At 38.8% G+C, this 13,081-nt stretch overlaps 1 protein-coding gene across 3 annotated transcripts in view; it reads right to left on the bottom strand.

The window, feature by feature from the left end:
* The window catches only part of mid1 (midline 1), a 28,867-nt gene extending 21,760 nt beyond the window's left edge, over nucleotides 1-7,107 (bottom strand). For all 3 annotated transcript variants that reach the window (XM_042427282.1, XM_042427280.1, XM_042427278.1), the window contains exon 1: nucleotides 7,027-7,107. The gene's annotated coding sequence lies outside the window, so the exon portion shown is untranslated. The remainder of the gene's footprint in view (nucleotides 1-7,026) is intronic.
* Between the last annotated feature and the right edge of the window lie 5,974 nt (nucleotides 7,108-13,081).

The raw sequence follows: 13,081 nt of genomic DNA on the forward strand, positions 1-13,081 counted from the left end.
ATGAAAACAACTGAAATTCTAAGGTATTTTCAGTAAGTATTTTGTAAAAAAAAAGAATTAATTAAAAAAAAAAATCTAAACACATTAACATGTTGGTAATTGCATGACACCTAATCCGATGGTAACTCCAGTATGCACATAAGGTTAAGTGTTAAACTATATGCAGTCAAGCTTAAAAAATAATTTAATTCCATGGTGGAGAACAGTGCTAAAAACAGACCAGACCTGCTGACTGCAACATCATCATTGGTATTTCATTTTCCCTGTAATCTTCACTTTTCTGTAAATCCAGGAAAATACACTGCTAAAATTCAAACAAAAGCATGCATAATACTGCAAAAAATGTTTATTTCAGCACACCAAAACTTTCTCAGAGCCAAACTTAAAAGTCTAAAGGAGACTTAAAAGAGACTTTAAAGTGCCACCCATTGGAAATACAAATGATCCCTTACCTCGCAGTCGGTTAGTCAGTCAATAAGACCGTCCATATTCTGTGTGACAGATGAATACAGAAATAAAGCCCAGGAAGAGATTTTACTGAAAACACTGACTTGCCTCAGAAGCCTCCTTTTAGCTCTTACTTTCTGCCAGGGCTCTGCTGCTTCGTCTGTCTCACCGCTATCTCTGAAATTCTCCTCACACAGCCTCTTCTTCTCTAATCCTCTCTAAAGGAAGCCAACACTACTCCAAATGGTTCAACCAGGCACCGACTTCTCAGGCTTTTTCCCTTTCCCTCTTTGTATTATTTTGTTGGCTGGGATCATTAACTTAGTCCCATGAGAACATATGAGGTAAATAACCCCCCTCCTTCCTGTGGGAGGCTGTCAATCACATCTGATGATGAGGTGGTGAGGGGGTGCTTTTAGTCGCCAAGGAGGCACTCCTGATTGGTCACTGAGGAACAGAGGTGCCAAGCATGACAAATGGGAGCACTGGGATGGATGGGCCTGTAGAGATGCTCAGCTGAGATTACGTGCACATTTACAATAGACTTGTATGCAGCTCACTCATTTACATGTCATTTAGAAGAAATGAAAACATGGAAATGCGTGAGCTGATGTGGTAAATGTCTATTTCAGGCAGCTGAATTTATACAAATGTCATTTGTGTACACGACTAGATAGGTAAATGTTAGGGTCAGTGTGAATAATCACAAAATGTTTAAATGACTTTTTAGTATAGTCTGGACACTCAGTGGGGAGACTAGGAAGGAAAGCATAAAGCTCCCGTTGCCATGGCGGTGTGGCAAGAGCAACGATGCATCTTGGCACTTGAACCAAATGCCACTCTAATCTTTTCATTGGCAAACGTTCAGCTCTTCTCTTCACAGCTTGTTTGTTTCTCAGTCAAGCCCACTGCTGTCTGTCACTCTCCAATCCCTTCCAGCAGTCCATGCCAATCTGAAGTCTGCTGCATTTTGTAAGGAAAATACATTTGTAAAGACACATTTAGCAGGACAACAATACCTGAGAGGGGTCACTCTGCTCCCACTGACCGTGACTAAACTCTTAGGCCGACAAGTAAGATGAAACAATAGATGAATTAAGCATGGCTTCCAGCGTGATTCCTTTCCCTGACTCTTTCCACACTTTGCCACCACGTTCATGGATTTGTAAACAGCAAAGAACACATCCATTTCCTGTATATGGCACTCAAACACACATACAACAGCATATTCTATATTCTATATTCTCACATCACTTCTCAGATGCAAGCCAGCTCTCCAGTAATTTACAACAGCAAGGAAATCTACATGAAAGTGTTATTGCCACTGCCCAAGGCTTTATACAGTGCTATATATCCATAAATATCCATATCCATCTGTGAAATAATGGCTTTGTTACTTCATACTCTAATTTCAATGCAATAAAATGCCATAAAACTCATGACATTTACATGGATTGTGTAGTCATGCCAACATTTGAAGCCAGTGCTTTTTTAAAGGTGAAAATGTAGGTTTGTTACTCCAGGGTCAATCCAAAGTCACAGCCCTCTCTGAATTGTAATAAATATTGAGTGGAAAAATGTCTGTTTCTGTTTTAGCCATTTCAAAAGAACTTGTCTGGGCTGCGCTTTTTAGCAACTGTCCCCATCTCACCTACTGGAAACCCAACCTCATGCTTGAACACACAGAGTTTCTGGGGCTCTCAGTCCGAAAAATGTATGAAAACATTTATTTTTGTGCATTCCTGTGCCTCAGTAGCAATTTAACTTCCAAATCAAAATAAATATGATATACTGTGTAAATATAAGTGTATCGACTCTGACAAAGAAGAAATTGCCTGTTTCCTTAAAGTCAATTGATAGAAGGTTGGATTGATTGGAGGTTAGGAAGTTGACAAAAACAATAAAAAAAATGTGGTAATCATTTGTATAAGTGGGAATCAAGACATTGCCGTTCTTGGTGTAATCCTAGTAAAATTACTTCCAGAAAATACGTTGCATTATACTGTACATATATCCCCTTATCAATAAGTAACAGCACTGTCGAAATAATTACTCAAAACAAATTAATATTCATCCCCATTAAACAAGGCTATTTACTGCCTGAAGCAATTCTCTCGGTACCAGTTGGCACATCAAGCTCTATTAATTGGAAAAAAAACCTGAAAAGGGCCAGGAAAGCCCTCCTAAAGGAGCTGATGAGAAGTTGGAACAAAATAAGCTGTGAAATATGACGTTACATAAACTCTGATCCACGTGGGTAAAACAGAAACAGGATTTGTCAAAAGGGATCAAGCTAGCAGACGTTCATAAGTTACGTCATCATGTTGCATGGTTATGCTTCACCTTGGTGCTTAGCTGTTAGCAGGTGCAAACTCCTTTTTGCACTGAACAAAAAAATCCTGAAATTTATGTCTACATCATGAAGAGCAAACAGTATAAGGAAATATTTTCACTGGACAACCACACACATGTGATTAGCAGAGGGAAAATCAAATAACCTCACCAGAACTGCACACTAAAGCAAATCATCAAAACTTTTCCATGAGATTCAGCAGCCAAAAAATAAACAGTTAGTGTGACTTACTGTATGTGCTATGGTCCAGGCTGATCCTCTAAAATGCGTCAAGAAGATGCAACTCCCACTGAAGGCTCAGCTGTCTATTTCAAAAGCACATGGATGAGAGACTAAACAAAACATACAGTAGCATCCTGACTAGTCTCTTTCCACACTCCCTCTCTCATTTCCAGAGCTCCCCACCCTGCCCCAGCCATATGCTCATGCAAGCGTAAAACATGCCCAGGAAGCGTCACTTCCACTGGGTCATTTCATGGATACTGTCTCCATTAATACTCGGGCCCACCAATTCCCCCCCCCCGCCCATTCCTCACTACCGGGGTTGTGCTCTTGCCCCTGGCTCCCCACCCTCTCAGCAATAAGACAAAGAGGTAGCAAATGGAGAGACAAAGGGGGGCTGCATAAACCTTGGGGACCACATTTTGATGAGTTTCCAACTGCACAACCAAGCCCTGAACAGATGGGATCAGTCTCCAGGGCTCTGCTGCATCGTCGCATTTAATACACAGCTCTATACATCCTCATAATAAATGTTTTATCCTGCTGCTCACCAAACACTCATCAGATTGTGGGCCACACACATGTGCAAAGGGAACACACAACAAAAACATCTTTATCATGACATGTTTGCCATTAAGCCCTCAGAAACTACAATAATTAAAGTATGAGTGCACATGCCTAATTAAGTTAGCACATGCTTTGCCATCAAGACTGTCTTTTTGAGTGCAAACATTGATCTAAGCAGCAATACTAACTAGGACAGTCAAAAGCAGCCACTCCTTATTTTGGCAATAAACAATGAGATGAAAGCTTAGCCTGCCCTCATCATGGCAAAGGTTCAAGATTTTAATTGCTTTCTTCCCCAAGGCATACGGTCCATAACTAAGCAACGCATAATCAATCCAAACATCAACCAAATAAATGATCATATTACGACCAAGCCAATTAACACTTGCTGCAGTTTATCTCTTCAACTTTCAACAGAGGTGTTGCTTGATGCAATTTAAGGTAGTATCCCAGACCGCTCTTAATTGTTAAAGCTAGTCTTCACGGTCGTCCTGGGTAGAAACTTAATTGTACAAATAACACAACACATCAGCCAGTGTCTACATGCATTTAATGTGCTTTATGATTAGCAGGCAGAACATATAGGACTGCTGTGGACAATGACCTGGAATCGATCTTTTCCTCTGAGTATATGCTGCAGCTTTATTGGTGCTGTATATATGGTTTTGCCAACAACAGAATCAACTGTAACCCCAGTTCTTCTCTCTAACACACTCAAGCAAACAAATAAAAACTGTGATCCTATTAGCTGCAATTGAATTTACCATAAAAGACTCACTGTAATGTTTAAATTACTGTATAAAGATGTAGAAGTGGTTTGCTATCTGCTTTCAGGAAAAGATGAACTGGACAGAAAAAAGTGAAGGAAACACTCATTCATCATTCACCAAGAAAACCAGTTATACTTTTAGGTGTCTGTCTGACTGTTTCTCATTGAAATGAAACATGTGACAGAGTTTTGGAAAAGTAAGGTAATCTTTCATGTTTAGTCGACACCACAGCCCCATAGCCTCAAAGTCTTGGCTTTTATTTTTTCCTGAAAAAAAGGGATCCTTTTGAAAGGGTGCGGTGAGCGCCTGCTACATTCTTTGCTGCTTGGAGAAGTCTGTAATTGCTTCCAGCTTCTAAAGGATCCGCTGCAGAAAACTAGTGTCACGTCTTTATCAAGAATCCTCCTTCCACAACAATAAACTTGTCTTATCAGAGATGGTGCTAGAGAAGCACTAGACCACTCCTCCATGCTCTGTCCAAAACCCAGTCCCAGATACATAGTCTTTTTTACAAGCAGCAGCAGCATTGTAATGGAAAAAAAACAAAAGTTTTAAAAGTTTCACTTTTTACTCAGAGGTTTAGGACCTATACTGTTTCTCCATTTTGCAGCCAGAGAAACTGAGGCACTGCACAGTACTCTCAAACCTCCTACACCAAGATTTGCTGGAGGAGGGTCTGAACATCTGTTGTGTTGTGCTGTGTTCATGTGTCCAAGGAGACTGTCAGAGCCAAAGGCAGAAGCCCAGCTGTTGGGATCTGGGTTGGCTGCATCCGGGCCAAGGGATGTTTTCAAAACACTATCGGCTCAGGATAAGCCACTTTTGACAGTGTTGTTGCTGGTGCAGTTAGTGCTGATAACCACTTGTGTAAAAAAATCACATATATGTAAAAGGCCTGTCTCTGCTAGTTACGGATTCCCTGAAGGTTAAAAGATAAGTTTTCTGCTATTGCTATGAACCTTGGCTTACTTTAGCCCAATGAAATATCCTGACATACACTGACAAGACAAGAAATTCCAAGAAATTTGAGGACACATTCCTCAATCTTGGCCCTAGCAACACATTCTCTGGAGTTTAAAATGGATTAAACATTTGTTTCTCCCGCAGAGGGATCGTTAATAAAAGGATATTCTTCAGCTGCAGAATGTGGTGAGTCTACACATGCATGCACGCAAACACACACACACACACACACATAGACACACATGCAGGCACCCCACTTCTATTCACAGTTATTGGTTCTGACAGTAAGACTGAACCAGCAACAGCTCTCGTGCTGTCACAACAACCAGGCCCAGAGAACTTGCAGCTGCTGATAGAGCTGGCACTGCTGACCCGATGGACACGGTTTTGTTTATCACTTGGAACCAAGACTGAGGAAACAGAGCTATGTCATGAGTAAGAACGAGAAAAAATAGGTTAATAAATTCACATCCAAAGCAGTCAAGGAAATAATAATATATTCAAATAAACTGTCTTCAATGGCCAGTTGATAATTTGAAAAAGGATAGTTGAATGAATGTAATAAAATCACATCCAAAGCAGTCAAGGAAATAATAATATATTCAAATAAACTGTCTTCAATGGCCAGTTGATAATTTGAAAAAGGATAGTTGAATGAATGTAATAAAATCACATCTAAAGCAGTCAAGGAAATAATAATATATTCAAATAAACTGTCTTCAATGGCCAGTTGATAATTTGAAAAAGGATAGTTGAATGGATGTAATTCAGGCACAAAAAATTGAAACCAAGAAAGAATATTTTTAGTTTCTGTCTTAAAATGAAGGCAGAAGGGCGTTTAAGAACAATAGCGGAACCAGATGCTGAAAGAAAGTACTAGAAACCAAAATGAATTCACCAGAGTTTTCCCCTCCGCAGTTATTTGGCACAATAATGAATTCTATTCTCTCTTAGAACAACATGGCCTTGCTTAGATCTCACCAAAACAACAGTGAGGAGGACGGCAGTACAGCTCATTGAAAATCATGAACTATCTTGTGAAAATACACAAAACTGAAAAACTTGGACAAAGAAAGTATAACAACAAATTGTTCCCTGTGCACAGGAAATGCTTTATTTTTTCCAGTTCAGCAATTTGCCAGGTAGTGGTTTTATGTGGAGGCTGATATCTCATATTCATCTGTCAGCAGATATGATGTATATGTGCAAGCAAGACCGAACTTGTTTTAAAGACAACATAGCCAGCTCTCCCTCTAAATTAACTTTCTCACTAAGAAACACAAACACTCATTGATGTGTTACACATAAAGTGCAGAGGATCTTTTTCCAAGCCTGGTTGTGCACTCCTGTGCATCCAGGAATATGTGCATCTAAAATGTTTATGTAGGCTGTGTACACTGCAGCGTAATAATAATAATAACTGCATGTAATAAACAGAGAGTGTTTTAAAAGAAGGCTTCTCCTGTGATTGAAATTTCATTTTGAGTTTATACATTAGGATTTATGCCATCACAGTCACTTTTTCTGACTCAATACAAAAGCTCTAGTACTTGTACCATCAATCATCCCGCTAATCAGCCTGGGATGATTGACTTGGCTACTCTCTAAAGCCTAATAGAGATCAAATTTAAGACCTAGCACTAATTCTAAGTACCTCCCTTAACCCACTGTCACTACCGCAAGTATTTCTTTATCAGATCTTACCTGCTTCCCCATGGCTGCGGTGGTAAATGTTTCTCCCCGGTGAATACTAGGCTGATACTGAATGAGACTGGTACTTTCCCTGAGGTAAAACAGACAGGAGACAGGAGGTTGAAGGTCTTCTGTCTGCCTGTACACTCCCCTTCATTGGGGTGTGTACACACACATACTTCACTGACACACATTGCCTCTCATCTGCTCTACAGGTTTACACAGGAGCATGGAAAGCTCCTGAGATGAATGCTTAACCCTTTGGTGAGCTGGCACTGAATGAAAATGCTGAAGGAAAATAATCATCATCCCTAAAAACATTACCCGGAAAATCAGCCAAAAATTTTGGGATCTCACTTTTTGGGTCCACTATCACTGGCACAGGCAATGGTATTAATGACTAGGTGTCCACATTTTACACAAGACTACATTTGGATGGAAGAGAAAAAAGTGTGAAAATGTGTGTCTAAGGCTGGTCCTGGTGGTGACATGTTGTAAGTCACCATCAGATAATAGGGATAAAGGGCATTTCTTCATCGCCATGGGCAGCTCCATTGAGTTACCAAGCAGAGAAAAATAAGGCTCAAGCTTAAGGATCCCCGGCAGCCAGCAGGCAGAAAGCTGCAAAGAGAAAAATCTTGCTATTAAGAATGAGAGAATTGGTTTTCTCCACCCTAATGAGTATTCATCCTGTGAGATAGATGAGTCAGTCTAAAAACACAATCCCATACTTGCAATAATGAGATCATATTTGAGGAATTGGGTGTACATCCCTCAAGTGGAAAAATGTCAAGGTTACCAAGAATTTCAGCTAGACTTAATTTTACCTTGAGAATTTTCCCCATTTCAACTCCTAATAAAATTTAATTACTGCACATGAACATTCATAGTGATTACATGTCAAAAAAGGTGCTTTGATGTTGAAACAGTCCTGGAAAGAAAATTGCTGAATGGATGAAAATGGAAAGACAACTTTGATATTCTTAAATCATAACTAGTGGGGCACAACTGCTAAAACTTATATGGCCAGGGTCCAGCTAGACAAGAGTCGGGCCACACACTAGAAACAAGAAGGAAATTTGAAAATGATAGAACGAGAAGCATCTAGAATGAAAGCAGAGCACTATGGCTCTTTATGCATATACAGATTATTTTAGATCAGAGACACAGCAGCTCAAATGCAATGATGTACAGTTGGCTTGTGCATCATGCAACAGCTCTTAGGAAAACTCTCTACTGCTGCCATTTTCAATGGCTCTGTATAACCAGTCCTCTATAATCTGGTTAATTTTGAAAGCATAATCAGGATAAAAAGAGGATAATCATGGAACTAGTGAACCACAAAGACAATCTATTGTGGTTAAGTCCTATCTTCAGGAAGGGAAGTATTATGTCTCAATTGGTAAGTATGGATCCAAGCGTAACAACATGAGGTGTGGCGTTCCCCAAGGCTCAATCTTTGGTCCTCTTTTATTGAACATTAAAAAAATAACATCAACTATCGTAACTATGCAGACGACACACAGATTTACCATGACTACAGTCATTTAGTGACAGATTCTCTCTGCAAGGGCTTTGAATAAATCAATGATTGGATGAGTTTGAACTTTCTTCGGCTAGATGTAAAACTTGTAGATTGAAGGTTAGCACTCCTTGTAACTCTTTTTCTGAAAACCAAAAAACAAGTCTTAAAACGTGGTGTAATCTTGACTCAGAGTTAACTTTAACAGCCACATAAAATCAATGATTAAGTCTGCATTCTACCATCTTAAAACATAGCAAGAATCAGAGAATTATTGTCCAGACAGGACTTAGACAAGCTAATCCATGCTTTCATTTCCAGCCGGTTAGGTTACTCTAATGGTCTTTTCTCAGGTCTCCCAAAAAAAACTCTCAGGCAACTTCAGCTCATTCAGAATGCTGCTGGAGTCCTAACAAAGACCAAGAAAACTGAACACATCACACCAGTTCTCAGGTCTCTGCACTGTGTCAGAGAATAGAGTTTACTGCTGTACGAGAGTGTACTGCTGTGCGTCTATAAATATCTTAGTTGCTTAGGACCAAAATACATATCTGGCTGTCTTTTACCATACAAACAATCTCTGCCTCTCAGGTCGTCAGGTACAGGCTGCTAACTATTCATAGAGGGAACCTAAACATGGAGAATGCAGCATTTAGTTACTGTGCACCACTGGGCTGGAACAAACTTCCAGAGGATATTGGACTTGCTCTGACTTTGTCTGGGTTAAAAACTTTTATGTTCTCCACTGCCTTTGACTCAGTGTTATGTACGTCATTAACCATCTTGCCTTTACATTTTTACATATCCTGTATTTATGTTTCTGTTCTTACTTTATGTGTTTCTTTTAAGATTTTCTATTCATTTTCATTCATTCATTTTAATTTGTTTTTTAATGTTTTAATGCGTTATGTAAAGCACCTTGAATTGCCCTTGTGCTTTCTTCACAGTGTAGTCTCTCATGTTCCTTTTGTGGTGTCCCTGAACATCACTTGAGAGATTGTCTGGATTCTTGCCAGTTATTAAATAATGTAGTCCGGAAAAGGAGCCAGGAAAAAAGCTGTTGAAGGTAAATACAAAGGAACACCTTTGAGTTCATCATGAGGTGCACTAATCATAGAAAGATTAATGTATTTCTTGCCTTCACACCAGCTGCAGCAAAATAGGCCATCTGATGGTGGTCATAGATTTAGTGTATTACCATGGGAGAAACCTTAAACTTTGCTATACTGAATGAAAGAGCAGAGTAAACCATCCTGGTAGCAACTGAGGCAGGTACTTCTATGTACAAGGCAGCTTAGTCCCATGTGCTGAAGACTATTTATTAAGGAAACCAAACCTAAAATGGTACTGCATATTAATTCAACATTACCTCAGTCTCAAATACCAACAAAAGGTTTGTCTTGTCTGTGCAACTGTTTGGCTGAAGAGAAGACATAGCACTCACACTGGATTCTTGCTGTAAAGAAAGATGTGAGACAGCTGGGTTTTCACTATTGGATCATCTGTCTGATGATGATTATACCAGTATTGATCTTTTTCTGACTTCGTGCTTTTGAGATTGTTGTGTAGGCAAGTAAGCAGAGATGACTAGGTGCAGTTGGCCAAGAAAAGTTGTTGATGATGACTCATGGACAATATGTTTACACAATGCAGGAGTTATTTAACTTAAGAAAATGGAGACTGTTAATCTGAATGATGAAGACAGCCTGTTAACATAGCTGAAAAATGAGCAGAGCTGAATGATGTGGATATATTTACTGTTTTCTCCCCAAGAGCCTCAAAAGTTTGCTCTAAATTTAAATTTAGCTTGTTAATCTGATCTGTCTCTTCTTTCATTGCTGCCATCCCCTGATTCTCATTATTTACCCTTCCTGTAAGAAAGTGGAAGTTATGAGAGGTGCCAAGGTTGCTGGGCTGTAGTCCAACTCTTGAAGTTCAAACTTTTAGTCTGAGACAAACAAATTTGAGTCTTGCTCAATTTTCCCGAAAATCTGAAGGTTGGGGAGTAGTCATTGGAGCTTCATAACAATAACAAAATATTTTAAATTGAGTCCATCCATTGAATTGATCTGATCTGGTTTGAAGGACTAGTAGAGTACTTTCATCCTTATTTGTTACTGGTTCAAGGAATAACAATCAATTTGTGTATTAGCATAGACCACCTGGACTGAAAGTCTTCCATTATTCTAACTCTATGATCATTCATGCAGTCTAAATTATTGACGGATAAAAATGGTTTACCAAAGAGGAGATTTCAGGGCTTTGGCTACATGTCAGGAAGCCAGGTTGGAAAAAAATGGGGCTAAGGGGGACTTTTCACAATCCTGTCAAGGTGGGATGATTACATTTTTATTATTATTCTGAGCATAATGGAGTTTGATGACTGATGACAGCAAATTTCCAGCAACAATAACCACCAATATCAACCTCAGCAGAAATCTGATCATTAACTGAACATGTTTGGATTTACAGAGATTTGAAACATTTACTATAGATGTGCAAGATCAAACCTTGTACCATAGAGCACCAAAAGTGTGTAGTCAAGAGTATTATTATAAGGCTGAATCTCTCTCCACTTTATAAATGAGATTTTGCTTCATTTTATTTTATGCAGACATTATTCAGAATTGAGGGTGTCACTGCTGAGTTCAATCAAACCATGGAGCATTTTCATATAATTTGCTAAGAAGATCATAACAAATGTGCTGCTGAAGAGATTGTTGGCACTTTGGCCTTCTGGAAACAAAAACACAGAAAGAAAACTTCAGAAGGATCCCAGAAAGCCACAGTGTCATTCAGCAGTCACTTATAAATCTTAAGCATGTGCTCAATTCTGATTAAACTAATTTCATGCTTTTGTTCAATAAATCAATTCATCAAAAAAGGCGATTTTTGATTATTTTTACAAACCACTTGATAATGTGTAGTGTTCAAAGTATTCACCATTTTGCTCCAAGGTTTGGCTTTCTCTGTAAGAAGAGCTATCTGTTTTTCATTAATACATTGCCTTCATACTTGAACTCTCTGTGACATTGGAATGTCATTCCCCATTAACTGTTATTCAATAACAGGTTACACTTGATAAACCTTATATCCTGTTTGCTACATGTGGAATTAACTTCAAAAGATTTTAAAATTGAATGGTATTATGCACAAATGTTTTTAAACGCTTGTTTCTGTCAAGTAGTTTTTCAATGTCAACTATTGTTTGTTGCTTGCTCTTCATTTCCCTTTTTACAACTGGTGCGACTTGTCACTATTCTATGTATTTTTTGTATGCATTTTGATTGGATAGTGCGTTTTACAACTTAATAGGAAACATAAAGGAGAGGAAGAAAGACTAAAGTAAAAAATCATAAACTGCTTGGAATTGGTGGTTCCTCATTTGTCTTTTTGCTACAGTAGGTGCTTTCTACAGTAGGGTGTTCAGGGTGATTGCTATAATGTTTTCACAAACACTATACTATAGATAACTACCAAATTATTACATAATTTATGACCTATTTCTCTTCAGTAATCTGCATACCAGTTCACTGTATGTTTGTATCATATGTGTTTGCACTGTGTCCATTCTCAATGTTTGTGCACTGGAGGCTTCAGGTTTCCACATCACACTTGTGTAAGTTGAATATTGGACCATGACTGGCTTCCAAACTAGTTGTGATTTCCAATGAGCACAAACAGATTTTCCTCCATCAGCCTTCTGCTGTCAAACTCTGCACCTCCATCATTCTGCACAGTGGAGTTCAAACATCCAACTGTAGGAACAAGAAAAAAAAACGGATTTTTGAGTAGAAAGGGGCTTTAAGTTTGAGGCAGCATATTATTGGAACCTGCTAAATCAGCATGGTTCTTAACACATATCTAGACCAAAGGGAATAAAGACGAAACCAAAATGCTAGAAGGACAAATCTGCCAGGAGGAAATTAGAGGATGCAGTAGGGAGAAGGTTCGGGGAGAACTTCTACTGCAGCTGCTGCTCACTGTCTTCTTCAGGACAATAGTGTGAAATCTTAAAGGTGCTGATTAAAGCCTTTCTTCTTTCATGGTAACACAGCCATATTACCGTGTGTTTGCATTTCAAGTCTTGAAATGGTTTAGTTTTTGAAGTCGCTCTGTGATAATTACCCAGGTCGATCCTCTGCTTAATTATTAACTGCGTGCATTCTCTTTGATGCATAAAAAAGCATGATTATATGTTTGAAGCTTGATTTAACGCTATGTGTCTCCTACAGCCTCTAAGCAGCAGTATCTCCTGCAGTCACTGTACATAGAGGAATTACATGGAATTTTAACTAACCTTGCCTAAACAACTTGAATATTGTCTGGTAATAATCACATACAATCAAAAAATTATGTCTCTCTCTTACACATATTCTCATCTTATCCTTACACATAGTACACATATGTCACAGTGCACTCAGAATTAAATCACTAAATGATAAGAAATCAGATGTAATCAGTATGAGATCATAGCTTTCCCATAAAACAAGTTTGATAACAACAAGCTCTGGAGGAAAACATCTGGAATGCATACTGTAATTT

The sequence above is a fragment of the Thunnus maccoyii genome, chromosome 11 (genome assembly GCF_910596095.1).
Source record: "Thunnus maccoyii chromosome 11, fThuMac1.1, whole genome shotgun sequence".
Taxonomy (NCBI): Eukaryota; Metazoa; Chordata; class Actinopteri; order Scombriformes; family Scombridae; genus Thunnus; species Thunnus maccoyii.